At 36.0% G+C, this 15,314-nt stretch overlaps 1 long non-coding RNA gene across 1 annotated transcript in view; it reads right to left on the bottom strand.

Annotated features, from left to right (window-relative positions):
• LOC139134103 (uncharacterized) overlaps positions 1-14,851 on the bottom strand; it is a 37,862-nt gene extending 23,011 nt beyond the window's left edge. The window contains exons 1-4 of the long non-coding RNA XR_011552718.1: positions 14,480-14,851; positions 11,939-12,045; positions 3,050-3,227; positions 245-349 (exon numbers count right to left, since the gene is read on the bottom strand). This is a non-coding gene — a long non-coding RNA (uncharacterized lncRNA). The remainder of the gene's footprint in view (positions 1-244; positions 350-3,049; positions 3,228-11,938; positions 12,046-14,479) is intronic.
• Positions 14,852-15,314: the final 463 nt, after the last annotated feature.

The raw sequence follows: 15,314 nt of genomic DNA, 5'->3' as shown, positions 1-15,314 counted from the left end.
GAAAACGTGATTCATTAGCATAACCATTAGTCTTGATCTCCAACCTACACTGGACAAAGGAAAAGGTCAATCCATGGCAACGGGTTCTGTTTTCTTTGTCAAGAGTTGGTAGGAGACCAAGGAGATCAAGACTATACACCCCCCACCCCCCCGGGCTCACTGCATATCTTACAATTAACATCAAACTGAACCAATGCTGTGAGACTTGATGGGGAAGTCAAATGTCATGCAAATAATGTGCTACCTGTTGCTCCTTCTTAAGTAAACGGTCCACCAGGACAATCTTCTTCACTGTCAGACTGCTTAGGACAATTCTGTCCCTTTGGCCAAGCCCTTCCAATGGCACTCCCTGTAATAAATATTAACAGTAGATGAAATTACATTACGTTTTAAAACATCAATACACTTACTAGTTGGCAAATTTGAACCAACACCAAACTGGCCCATGGTGAGCCAGTAACAAAGACAAATTGGTGGATTTTTCAATAATTCTGCTATTACAACAATTTTTTTGTCAAAGGATCCTAGTCGGCAATATCTTGATTACAGCCCTCTACACTATGTTACAAAATTGAATTTAAACCAACGACAGTTAAATTGGCCATTTTCCTATCTAACCCTTACTTTGTAGAATTATCACCAGTATGTGTAGTCACTCGTTCCATTGAATACTCAACAGTCAGCCTTAATTCAATGAACTTTTGTCTGAATTGCCACTGTAACTTACATATTTTTGTACCATACAATAGACCACCAGCCTTAATGTACACAAGAATAAATAAATATATATTCTCTTAGAAGGCAGGTGTACAAAATATCTTGCAATCAGTGCTTGACTGTTACATGATTGTATATTATTATTATTTGTGTCAATATGGAGATGCATTTACAATTTTATTCACTAAATAAAAACTACATTTTGACAAGTTGTGCAATAAAGCAGCATTTCAGATTGTAATAACATATTTTTAAATTTTTCAATGGATGGAAATTGATAAATGTTGTGAGGTAGGTATTTTTCCCTGAGTTCTTTGTAGAATGGACATACTAGACAAAAATGAAATTCATCCTCAACATTCTTTGCATCCTAAAAATTACAAATTCTCTCTGAGCATTCATTATGTAAATGTCTATCACTGTCAATGCGTAATGAATGTGCTGAAATTCTAAAGTGACTAAGAGAGTTTCTGAATTCATCATCTAGAACATCTAGATAATGCTCTCTACAAAAGTGACATTTCAACCTGAGATTAGTATCAAGTTTTCAAAATGTAGAAAGACTAGCTTGCCATTCTTGAACATAAATATCTCTAAATCTTTCCTTAAATAATGTAATACTGTATTAACACAACCTACCCCCTGGTTCAACCAAGTTTCTCCCATTCCAACTGAAAAAAGTAACTGTTTGATCTCCTTAGCCCAACAATTTTTATCCAGTTCAGCTTGAGCAAATTGAAAATCATAACAATGTCATGGAATCTGTTGGTGAGGCATATGCCACTATGGTATATTTTAAGCTCCATAAGCAGTATCTTATGGTTATTTTTTCAGAACTTTTGTTTTATGGTTTCCCTACACTTTCTGCTTTGAATCCCTAAACTGTAATTTAATGCCAAATATTTAACATATCAGTCTTTAACGGGTCTTATTCAAAGAAAACTCTTGGAAAAGTGAGGATATTTTGAGATCGGTTTATTCCACATTTGCAGCTATTGGGGGTTTAAATATGAGAATAACAATACTATTGAGTTGAGGCTGTAAATTCTTAAAGATTTCTTGAGTAATTCCAGATTTTCAATTTATTGTGTGTGGTGATTTTCATGCTAGAACTCCTGGTATTGATTATATTGAATCTGATAACACTGAATTTCTTTTGAGTGACAACTATGTAAAAGATGAAGGCATTCCCACTACAACTTCTATGGTCATACCATGCATTTCTATGGTTATTATTTTTTATTGCTAGATTTTTGCAAATATACTGGAATAATGAGAATTAATTGTTAATGGGAGAATATTTGATGATTGTAACAGAGGGAATTTTACATGTATAAAAGCGTAAGGGTGGAGTGTTATTGACTACATCTTAACTAATTATGCAAATTTGTGTCTAATAGAATTGAATCTAACCATCAACCAATTATCTTAATCTTTAGTGTACTTCCAGTAAAACTGCTGGTGGGAAAACATATTGAAAATATATTTGGAATGCAAGTTACACAGATACATTTAATGCATTCTAGGAAGATGGACCAGGGGAAACTTTCTTAAAGATATTGTTGATGCCCTTGGAAAGAGTGAGATTTCAAAAGCTGCTACCATTTTATGTACTTCTATTCAGTCTTCAGTTGAGAGTATGAAAGTTGCTGATCTAAATGAGTCTACCTCTTCAGTCTGCAGGTTTATCTAATAATACAGGCAGGTCTAATTCAATGACTGTCATTGCATGAAGAATACCAGTACAGTTAGTCAAGCTCTGAATCATTCTAAAAATAGCAGGTCCATAGAATATTGAAAAGTAAGAAAAAATGTTTTTATGAATCTGAGAAATTTTGAGCAGACAACAAAATTTTGGGAGTTAGTAAACCCTAGAAAGTCTGGGCCTTCATCAAATATCAATGTTAAAGATTGATTTGACTTTTTTCAAATCTGATGTTTTCTGAAAATATTGTTCATTCCTCTACTGATGACGACGATTTTGAAGCAAAATCATTCCTCCAGAATTTAACCTTTAGCGATACTGCTGATTATGCATATTGCTATACCGGTAGTTCACTGTAACTTGCAGAAGAAAGAGCCTACCCTTTTCCCCCCAGAGAAAAATACTGATTCACTTTTAGATAAAACATAAGGCCAAAAGTACCAGGATGTAAAGTTTACATGTAAATGGCCCATTGAAATCTGTCAGGTTGTGATATCCGTCTGCTTCAGCATCATTGCGAAGACATACTATCTAAAAGCCCACAGTTTATTAAGTCTGTAGCTTTCCTATCGATGGCAGTCTCACAATGCTTTTTCTACAGATCTCTACAGACCAGCAAAAACTTACCAGCTAGACACTACTTTCCAGCCAGATAAGTGACAGAGTCTTTACCAAGCTGACTGTTGTACAAGCGCCGGCTATACATGGATACTCTGTGGAGACTGTGGTCCCTTCAGGGCAGTACTGCACCATGAGGACAGATGTACTCACTGTATATCCACAGTAGCATCAGGACATCAATATCCTGATAAATATTGAGAGAAACCAAAATTTATAAACAACAAACAGATTGGCAAGTTTCTGTACATTTTGACATCTACAAAGTGAATCATACAGGGATGCTTATTAACCCTTTCACTCCCACTTTCAAGTAAACTGGTCCAGATTTATCACTGAAAACAAGTGGGTTATACCACTCTACTGGTGGTAAAAGGGGTGAAAGTCACCATATCATTATCAACATTCCATTTTTTCTGTTCATGTTCCTTTCAAAATTTCAAAATTATTCATAAATTTATTTTGTTTTCAGTCAAAGCCATCGAATGTGAAACAATTTCAGCTAGATGTCAAAAACATGGCACAGATTGCAAGATTGGAAAAGGTTCACAGTATCTGCAATGCAAAAATAAATAAAATACCATGCTTCCTGGAAAATCATCCTTTATAACGATAAAGATTAACACCTCATGTTTTATCAAGTTACTGTGATTGGCTCAGGGTCACTCACATAATATCCAACTACAAGTGATAAAATATGGCTCAGGTGATAAAGCCCTGTTGCGTACCCTAGAATGTCACATGTACTGATATAGCCTACTACTATGATCTGGAATACAGTGTGTCATTTGTGGGTGTCCCACATGCACATCATCGTGTACCTTCACTTGGTATTTTGCAGAGCAATGGCTTTCAAAAAGGTACAAGAACTTAGTTTTACGAGATGTACCGGTACACTACACGAGGCAAGCATAAACAACACTCTTTGCTTGTAGACTTTACTTGAAGGGGCGCTGCATCCAAAATGGCATATTTTGCTGAAAATCACCTTTTTTGGCAAATAATTAATTTTAATTAATTTTTCATGAAATTTTAATATCGGTTGGATTTACCAAAGTTTGTCAAGAAGCTGTAATTTGCATGATAAAGTATTAATTTATGCAAATGTATACAAATCACCCAATTTCCTGGCTATCTCTTTTCTCCCAATTTTAAGATTTCAAGAGATTTCAACTCCATTCTGGCTGGGTCAAATTTTCTGATATATTTACACTATGTTTTTTAAATGCTATATAAGAAAATGCCTACTAAAGTATTTTACTGGGCTAATTTTTTGAGTTTCAGTCTTTCAACCCAATATAAGAAAATGCCTTTTTTGCTGGGCTAATTTTTTGAGTTGAGTCTTTCAACCAAATATAAGAAAACGCCTATTTTGCTGGGCTAATTTTTGAGTTGAGTCTTTCAACCCATTTTAGAATGAGGATAGATAATGCAAACTCTTGTTCAGGCCAAACACAAATAATTGTGCAGTTCCGATAACCCAACCTCCCCTATTTTTACCCACCGACCCTTGACTTTTTAGAGCTATGTAGATGCGGAAGTAAAGAAAAAGAAAGAAAAACCCACAAAATCACACACGCAAGAAATAAAGAGCAAATCATGTGAGAACTAGTGCAAAACCTATGAAGTCATTCATCATTGCAAATACGTTACAAACAATATGGCAGCCAGCGATACGCACAATGTGTACTGTATTACATACCTTTCACAAATCCCATCACAGCGAGGAAAGATCGTTGTTGTCTGCTGTAAATTACAAACAGACTTTCGAACAAATTCTTGAGGAAAACGACCAAGGTTTTTCTCAATGTAAAACATACTCCACTTGAGTTCAATTTGCCATATTGCAGCTGGGCCATGGTTTGAAGTCCAGCAGATATACTGGTATATCCAAGTTGGCGACGCTACAATGAACTTCAACGTGAAAAACATTCACTCAGTGACCATGATTTACTTTTATTTTGAGGGACTGTGGAAGATGAGGAATTATGAGAGCCAAGAAAACCCTTGTTGCATTTTAAGTTCTGATGGTAAGCGACCAGCAGTTTGCACCACTGAAGAGAAGCAGGTCTGAAACTGGACTGTACAATTTGTTGTCAAAAGAATTATTATTCAGCCAGTTCAGTTTCTTTGACATCCGAACAAACATACATGTCAACCAGTAATCCAATCTGATGATGGAACTGTTAACAGCTGCAGGGTTTGAACCCCTGAAAAATGCATATTTAAAAATAAAAATATTTTGAAAAAAATCCCTACCGACCTATCTACCCTAATTTTGAAAACCATGTTATCGGAACAGTACAATTTATTTTGTTCGGCCTTAAAGTGAAACATTTTATTTCAGAAAATAGTATCAAGTTTTTGACTTATATTAATGCTTATCATTAATACCAAAAATGACATTTTTTACCCCAAATATAAACCCTTTCATTCTTAAATTACTGCCACCATACTAAACTTTTGATTCTCTGCTTTTTGAAAATATATTCTTTGAGGGGGTTTCCTTGTAATCTTCAATGAGGAATATTCCTTTGAAAATAACTGTGTTGGCAGTGTGCAGCTCCACCTTAAAGGCGGAGCCTCCCTTTAATAGGACGCCAAGGTATGGCGGCGTTCATTGTGTAAGTGGACACCAAACAGGCAACACGCGGGCACATGCTCCAGAAAATGCCACTTTTTAGTTTTCCCAGCCGCAAAAACACAGACAGACTGCCAAGCGGTCAGCGCGAAGTTGCTGCCGATCGAACTCTGTGGCTATATTCAAAGTGTAACGCGACTAGGAGACATTTTTTAAGGAAATTCGAGCATTTGTGGTGGGTAATCAATGATCATTGGCGATTTGAATGACCGTCAATCAAAAGCTTGCATAAACTCTGTTTGCAGGATTAGCAAAATGTGACAAAAGGTTGAGATCAGTTTGTGTCAACAATGTTATAGAAATCAAACATTGCACTGGCCAAGTGTTTGACTAGGAGAGAACTCCACTAATGCGAGAACGTGGGATTGAAAAGTGCGGCTTTAAGTTGACCTTCAACTTCCTCTAGCATTGCGATCAAGAAAGAAATAAACCAGATATGAACTGTAAATGCTCACGTGTTTCATTATATAGTGCAGTTATGTGTAAATTTGAACCTTTGCCACATGTTTGCAACTTCATTGAAAGTATTATGATCGACATAATGAACAATATTCACCACAGGTTAACTCTATCGGTCATTAAGTATTCAAATATGTAATTAGCTGAAATAAAAATAGCGTCAATGACACTGTAGCTCCCATCCTGGACTATTTAGTGTTTGTTCTCTGGTCAGATATTTGAACATGTGTGAAAGGGATAAAGTGCATGAAGTGAAAATACTTAAATGAAATGTACTGGAGACAGTGAAATATGTTTAATGTAATTATTCAGAATATAAAATGGAAAAAATACAGAATTAGATATATCGAATACTGTGATACAACCATTAACTCAACAAGTCATTTACAATGACATAGTCCCCACTTGTAATAGGAGTATTAGTCTTGATGGGGCAGGAAAACGTGGTCATTAAGAAGTATCACTGGAGTGTATATGTTGAGATCTATGGGCACATAGATCTATGTCGTTGTTCCCAATTTGAAACACATGAGGCATGTCTAAGTTATGGTTCTAAATCGGGAAAAAAGATCAGACCTCTAGCAGTATTGGCCAGCCAAGAAATACATATGCGCATTATAAATGAGGTACAAGATGTGACATCTTAAGGTCTAATATCCTATCAAAATTGGAGGGTATAGAACTTGTGGTTACTGAAATATGCATATATATGTATAATCAAGGTCAAAGGTCATTGAGGTCACATGACATTTTGAAAAAAAAAATTATATTGCTAATTAATCCCTATATGCCAAAAAATCAGATCTCTAGCTCTATTCGCTTGCCCAGAATTAGATGTGTACATAATTAATGAGGTAAAGCTTGTGTTGTCATAAGGTCTCCCATCCTACTAAATACAAAGGACATAGCACTTGTGGTTACTTATTTATTGACATAAACATATATTTTAGGTAAAAGGTCATCGAGATCACAGGATATTTGGTCAAAAAATTTCTCTCCTATAGTTATCCCTATATACCAAAATTCAGACATCCAGCTCTATTGGCTCGCTCAGAATGAGATATGCACATAATTATTGAGGTACAGTATGTGGCGTCATAAGGTGTCCAATCATACCAAACATGAAGGGTGTAGCACTTGTGGTTACCGAGTTATGGAAAAATATGTATATTTGAGGTCAAAGGTCACCGAGGTCACATGATATTTTGTCAAAAAAATTGTTTTGCTAAGTTATCCCTATATACCAAAAATCAGACCTCTAGCTCTATTGGCTCGCTCAAAATTAGATATGTGCATAATTAATGAGGTACAATATGTGGCGTCATAAGCTGTCCCATCATACCATACATGAAGGGAGCAGCACTTGTGGTTACTGAGTTATGGACAAATATGTATATTTGAGGTCAAAGGTCACCGAGGTCACGTGACATATTGTCAAAAAATTGTATTGCTAAGTTATCCCTATATACCAAAAATCAGACCTCTAGCTCTATTGGCTCGCTCAAAATTAGATATGCGCATAAGTAATGAGGTACAATATGTGGCGTCATAAGGTGTCCCATCATACCATACATGAAGGCTGTAGCACTTGTGGTTACTGAGTTATGGACAAATATGTACATTTGAGGTCAAAGGCCACCGAGGTCACGTGACATTTTGTCAAAAAAAATTGTTTTGCAAAGTTATCCCTATATACCAAAAATCAGACCTCTAGCTCTATTGGCTCGCTCAAAATTAGATATGCACATAAGTAATGAGGTACAATATGTGGCGTCATAAGGTGTCCCATCATACCATACATGAAGGGTGTAGCACTTGTGGTTACTGAGTTATGGACATATATGTATATTTGAGGTCAAAGGTCACCGAGGTCACATGACATTTTGTCAAAAAATTGTTTTGCTAAGTTATCCCATATACAAAAATCAGACCTCTAGCTCTATTGGCTCGCTCAAAATTAGATATGTGCATAATTAATGAGGTACAATTTGTGGCGTCATAAGCTGTCCCATCATACCATATATGAAGGGTGGTAGCACTTGTGGTTACTGAGTTATGGACAAATATGTATATTTGAGATCAAAGGTCATCAAGGTCACATGACATTTTGTCAAAATATCCGAGATATCTGCGTGAACGGATGGACTCACGGATGGACGAACAGACGGACATGACCCAATCTATAAGCTCACTGGACTTCATCCGTGGGGACTAAAAATTGTGTCACTGCATCCTTTTTGCAATATGAATACGATGAGAAACTAAATTTTTATTTTTTGTGGCCTTATACATGGGAGTCTATGGAGATCTGCCTTATACATGGGAGTCTATGGACGTGTAAACTAAAAATATGGAAATTTCACCACGATTTGCCCAAATTTGGGAAAGGTCACTCCTATGCACTTCCATACCAAGTTTCAAATCAATCGGACTTGTGGTTTCAGAGCAGGAGATTTTTTGACCAAAATGGGAGAAAATTACAAAAAAATTCATGAAAAATAGCAAGTCCAAGATACTGACCCAAGATGCGCACAATCATTTCATGTCAGCCCAAAGTACTTACATGCTAATTTTTCATGTAATCTGCTCAGTGGTTATTGAGTTTTTTCAATTTTGACTGTTTTTACATTTTTTCACTTAATTTGCATATTTTTGGCAATGACAACTTCATTTGAACAAAATCTCATCTACAGCCCATCATCCATGTACACACCAAATATCAAGATGAAATGTACAGCGGTTTTGGAGTTTTTGATGTTGACGGACAGACATACAGACATACAGACATACAGACATACAGACGTACAGACATACAGACATACATACATACAGACATTTTCCTAGCCTATAAAAATAGCTTCCATTGCCATATATACATATGGCTATGGGAGCTAAAAATAATTAATTTCTTTGACTGCTGTCATTGTACAGGGTTTGCTCTGGCTACTCAAGCTGATTAGCCTTTTTGGCTGATACAGTGTGAACACAAGTAGCCAGATTTTTCTTTTGAGAGGTGAGGTCAAGGGTCACACACATTCATCTCGAAGGGTCAAAGGTAATATCATTAAATACTCAAGAGTAATGATATTTCAGGTCTGCCACTTTCTCATCATCATATGTATCCTCAGAGCTGCTTTAATAGTTCAATAAAAAGAATGCTTCGTATCAAAACTCATGCATGACTATTGAACACCACTTGAACTTTCAAACGTCATCCAAAGAAATTGTGAAGTACAAAAAAATACAGAAAAGAGTAACATCCTCAAGATCTTCATGAACGTGGCATGGCATGCCATGATCACACTGATATTGATACACGTCCGTGCATGGCCAAAAGACAGCAAAACTCAGTAACAATTTCCAAGCTAAGTAAACAGTGTTTTACAAAGCTGTTTTAAATCAAACTGGTTTGCACAATCCCTCGATATAGAAGTGACATTTTGGTGACATTTCAGCTTGAATCATACCTTGAGATAAAATATAAACGTGAAACAAAGACATCATGTGTGCTGCCATTCACGTTCAAGAGCATGGTGTGAACCCGTGAACTGGCATGTGCATTGGCTGCACGTAAAAGCAACTCTACTTTCCAAGATCAAACGGTCCGTGTCTTGTTAAAACAACAGCATAGCAGTGAAAATTGTAATGGTCACCGGTAAAACCGCTCTTCACAGATGAAAGGATGATCGCTGAAAACAACTGAAATTGCATGTTTAGACTTGGACTATGACAACCTCCCGGGAAAACAGGACAGCGTGAACGTGAACAATGGCGGACGTAACTAGAGTGGGACTATTTGGGGGACATTTCGGAGGGGCACAAGTACATGTATTGGGTACACGTGCCATTTTGCTCACGATACTATCACGGGAACTTCGATGTCCCATTAGCTTCTTTTATCTGAAAAGTAATTTTACCAACTTGTACGACCCATTATACTCTGAAAACAGTGGCAGGGCTTATACTTAGATGAGTACGAAAGTACTATGGCGGAAGACTTCCCAAGAAGTAAAACAAAACACCGCAATGCAACAGAACATCGTAGAACAAAGTGACCGAACGTACAAATTTTGAGTCGCCAGTCTGGCGATTGTTCTGACCGTCTGAGTCGCCAATGAGTGAATCAATTCGCCATTTTGCCGTCTGGCGAGCGGTAGCGCGAACACTGTTGTATTGCCACTTTATATAGCAAGTGTAATTGCCTTTGGTCAAGTCCTTCAAACTATATATTCCAAACTTTGAAAGCTCATTATATATGCGAACTATAAATTAGCTGACATGAAAACTTAAGTGCGAAATGACTTCCAATATTGGTATAACCTGGTATGTTCATCAATGTACATGGCATGTTATGCCAACTTTGATCAAATAAATCCAAGTATATATCCCTAATTAGGAAAGTTCATTAAATACACAAATTAGGAATTGGTTGAAGCAAAAATGCTTAATGCCTTTCAATGTTAGCCTACATAATACCCTAGTATCTTTAATGTACGGTACATAGTAAGTTTCATCAATTTTGGTCATGTAAATTCAAATTTAAATCCCTAATTTCAAAAATTCATTAAATATGCAAATTAGGAGCTTGATGAAGTAAAAATGCTTAATGACTTTCAATAATGTTGTATCATAGTATCTATAATGTACATAGCAAGTTTCGTCAACTTTGGTCGAGTCAATACAGATAAATATCCCTGATTATGAAAGTTTATTAAATATGCAAATAAGGAATTGGCTAAAGCTCAAATGCTTAATGACTCTCATTAATGTTCTATCATAGTATCTTTAATGTACATAGCCAGTTTCATCAACTTTGGTCTCGTCAATTCAGATAAATACCCCTAATTAGGAAAGTTCATAAAATATGCAAATTAGTAATTTGCTGATGTAAAAATGCTTAGTGACATTTAATAATGTTCTATCATAGTATCTTTAATGAACATAGCAAGTTTCATCAATTTTGGTCATGTAACTTCAAATATATATCCTTAATTTCAAAAGGTCATTAAATATGCAAATTAGGATTTGGATGAAGTAAAAATGCTTAATGACTTTCAACAAGGTTAAATCATAGTATCTTTAATATGCGTACCAAGTTTCGTCAATTTTGATTGAGTAAATTCAGATATATACTCCTAATTACGAAATTTCATTAAACATGCAAATTAGTAATTATCTTTCACGTCACCCCTTAATATCTTTCAAAGCTGATATATCTTGATGTGATCAACATTTGTAGCGAATGTCACCAAATTGTGTGCAGTCGTTGTCAATATATATCAGTTTTTTCTAAAATCATTAATTATGCAAATGAGCTAAAAGTAAGCAAGCAACACCCACCAAAAACTAATCAGCTCTTGCTATTTGCAAACTGAATCTATGTACCAGGTTTGATTCTGATCTGATGAGCCGTTTTTGAGATATTGAGTACACAGACAGACAGACAGACAGACAGACAGACAAACAGACACACAGACACACAGACAGACAGACATCGCTGCGACATATGATCACGTGTGTCAACACGTGAGCAAAAAATTTCTCCCTTGCGAGACTCAACACTAAAAGTGTTTATTCGTTATAATAAAATTAATAACACAAGACAGCATAGCAAGATCACAAATTGTTGCCTGCCCTAAGACTGGCACTCATGACAGTAATATTGATGATACCATTACCTTTAGCTTTGGCATCATCAATATTGCCATATCTTGAGCATCATCCTTTGGGCCGGCAAAAAATTATGGTCTTTCCCTTGGTAGCATATATTGTTATTTAATTATAAATTGACCACACACCTTGAGGGTTGGCTCCACGGCCTTTGTCTTGGCTTGTTCCTCCGGTTCTGTTGCCATAGTAACTAGCAGACATGACAGCCTATTCAACCCACTTTCACTGTAATAATCTGTCAACAGAAAACAGAATCAAGGTAAACAGAGTCAACAATGGCAACTTTGAGAAATCTATTATATAATACTAACTTTACACTCTGTGCAAACAGTTTTGATAAACTCAGAGCGGTTTTTTGCTCACGTGTTGACACACGTGGGCATATGTCGCAGCGATGTCTGTCTGTCTGTGTGTCTGTCTGTGTGTGTGTGTGTGTCTGTCTGTATGTCTGTCTGTCTGTGTACTCAATATCTCAAAAACGGCTCATCAGATAAGAATCAAATCTGCTACATAGATTTAGTTTGCAAATGGCAGGAACTGATTAGTTTTGGTGGGTGTGGCTTGCTTACTTTTTGCTCATTTGCATAATTAATGATTTTAGAAAAAACTGATATATATTGACAACGACTGCAAACAATTTGATGAGATTCGCTACAAATGTTGATTACACCAAGATATATCAGCTTTGAAAGATATTAAGGAGTGACGTGAAAGATAATTACTAATTTGCATGTTTAATGAAATTCCCTAATTTGGAGTATATATCTGAATTTACGTGATCAAAATTGACGAAACTTGGTATGCATATTGAAGATACTATGATTTAACCTTATTGAAAGTCATTAAGCATTTTTACTTCATGCAAATCCTAATTTGCATATTTAATGAATTTTTGAAATTAAGGATATCTATTTGAAGTTTAATATACATGACCAAAATTTTTGAAACTTGCCAGGTACATTAAAGATGCTATGATAGAACATTATTAAATGGCATTTAGCATTTTTACATCAGCGAATTCCTAATTTGCATATTTTATGAACTTTCCTAATTAGGGGTATTTATTTTAATTAACGAGACCAAAGTTGATGAAACTGGCTATGTACATTAAAGATACTATGATAGAACATTATTGAAAATCATTAAGCATTTGAACCATAGCCAATCCCTTATTTGCATATTTAATGAACTTTCATAATCAGGGATATTTATCTGTATTGACTGAACAAAAGTTGACAAAACTTGCTATGTACATTAAAGATGCTACGATACGACATTATTGAAAGTCATTAAGCATTTTTACTTCACCCAGCTCCAAATTTGTATATTTAATGAATTTTTGAAATTAGGGATATATTTGAATTTACATGACCAAAATTGATGAAACTTGCATGTACATTAAAGATACTATTATGTAGGCTAACATTATTGAAATGCATACAGCATTTTTGCTTCAGCCAATTCCTAATGTGTGTATTAATTAACGTTCCTAATTAGGGATATATAGCGGTACATGTACTTGCATTTATTTGATCAAAGTTGGCATAACATGATATGACACTGATGATTATACCAGGTTATACCAATATTGGAAGTCATTTCGCACTTACGTTTTCATGTCAGCTAATTAATAGTTTGCATATCTAATGAGCTTTCAAAGTTTGGAATATATAGTTTGAAGGACTTGACCAAAGGTAATTACACTTGCTATATAAGTGGTGATACAATTATAGCAGTCAAAGAAACTAATTATTTTTATTTCAGCTAATTACATATTTTAATACTTAATGACCTACAGAGTTAATCTGTGGTGAATATTGTTTATTATGTTGATCATAATACTTTCAATGAAGTTGCAACATGTGGCAAATGTTCAAATTTACACATAACTGCAATATACTGATATATAATGAAGCACATGAGCATTTACAGTTCATATCTGGTTGAATAGATGCAGTTGCCAGACAGACAGGCATCATACACACCAGATTTTTTGATAGGTTCTTGGCTGGTGCTGTCCAGAAGGTAAAAATTATCAATACAATGAAGTATATATTGTTAGAAATAATATCGTGGTTACAAGGTTTCTAACATTATCCGGGAACAAGATTATGGTGAAATTTGCACACGGCAGGGCGAGTTTCTCTGATAATGTGGCCTGTATGTGCCTTAAGCATTCAGTGCAGATCCGCACTGAGCAATATTTTACGTGAAAAAGTATAGGACTGTATTGTAGCCTTGGCTGAGGCAAGGAGTGAGCTGCATGACAGAAGCCCAAGCTCCACAGCCAACCTAAAGGCTACAATTATTGCAGCTACATCAGTAAAAGCTAATGTCTCTGTCAGGTCGAGATCTAATGTGTATATACTTGAACTTGAAGGTATCATGGCAGGGACCTAAGTACTACCTGTAAAAGTGTACTTAAAAATTTGGTCTTACATAATTTAATAATTTGGTCAAAGGTCAAAGCCAGGTATGTTTGTAAAAAGTGATAAGTAATCTTAGTGTAAATATCCTGTCATTTGTCCCAAGCTGGGCCTCCCCATCTCCCTTCGCCTCCCCTTATCCCTCAGTCTCCCCCTTCGTTAGTCGTTTTTCCAGTGATGGGGTATACCCTGAAACATATACAGAAACATTTATCGTTAATACTGCAACCTACTTGTTCCTACCTTGTCCTTTGCGGTTCCTCAGAGGGAGGCGGGCCTTCTAAGTTTACTGATTCCGTCTTCTTGCCTAGGCATTGCAACTCTAGCTCAGCTGCTCCTCTGACCTCACCCAAGTTGCCGGGTACAGCCAAGGTCATTTGTCTGTCGCTGCACATACGCAGTTCACGTTATGATGCATTTCAAAATGCTGTGTGCATCATTTGATGCCAATAAAACACTGTAACAACGCCCTGCTGATAACTTAACACTTCCGTAGGTAAAACAAAACCACGATGAACCTGTAAAACTTCTGTGTTTTGGTTCGCCGTCCCTCTGGCCTCGTTCTGGTCCATCATCTGGATCATTGAGATGCGCCCTCTACGGCAAACTATACACACTTGTCCTATGCTGTTTTGATAAACACCAGAGGGTGGCAAAGATGGAACAAGAAACAGGAGTAATTTAGCGTTTACTTTCATATATTCCTTCTTTGCTGGGTTTCAAATGATATTCACTGACAATGGGAATCTACTAAAAATCATTTCATTTTATTCCCATGTTTACATTTGGCATGATATTATATTCATCTGTTGCTTCATTAATAAGGAAATTGTACAGTTATCTCGCACTACAGAGTGAACTTCAAAATAAATGCCTGGCCATCCTTTAACATCTACCTCCCACAAGTATCTTCTTCATCTCTACCTGAGCCAAGCACGCGTCATTTCCATTTTGCTGATACATCTAATGACAACACAAGTTTGTATGAATTCGAAGGCACGGTGCTTATAAGATTGAGTAAATGTACATAAACTATTGTCAGAACGGAAACATCACCTCTATTTCACAGAGTATTTTT

The sequence above is a fragment of the Ptychodera flava genome, chromosome 5 (assembly GCF_041260155.1).
Source record: "Ptychodera flava strain L36383 chromosome 5, AS_Pfla_20210202, whole genome shotgun sequence".
Taxonomy (NCBI): Eukaryota; Metazoa; Hemichordata; class Enteropneusta; family Ptychoderidae; genus Ptychodera; species Ptychodera flava.
This window is presented reverse-complemented; position numbering and strand designations above follow the sequence as displayed.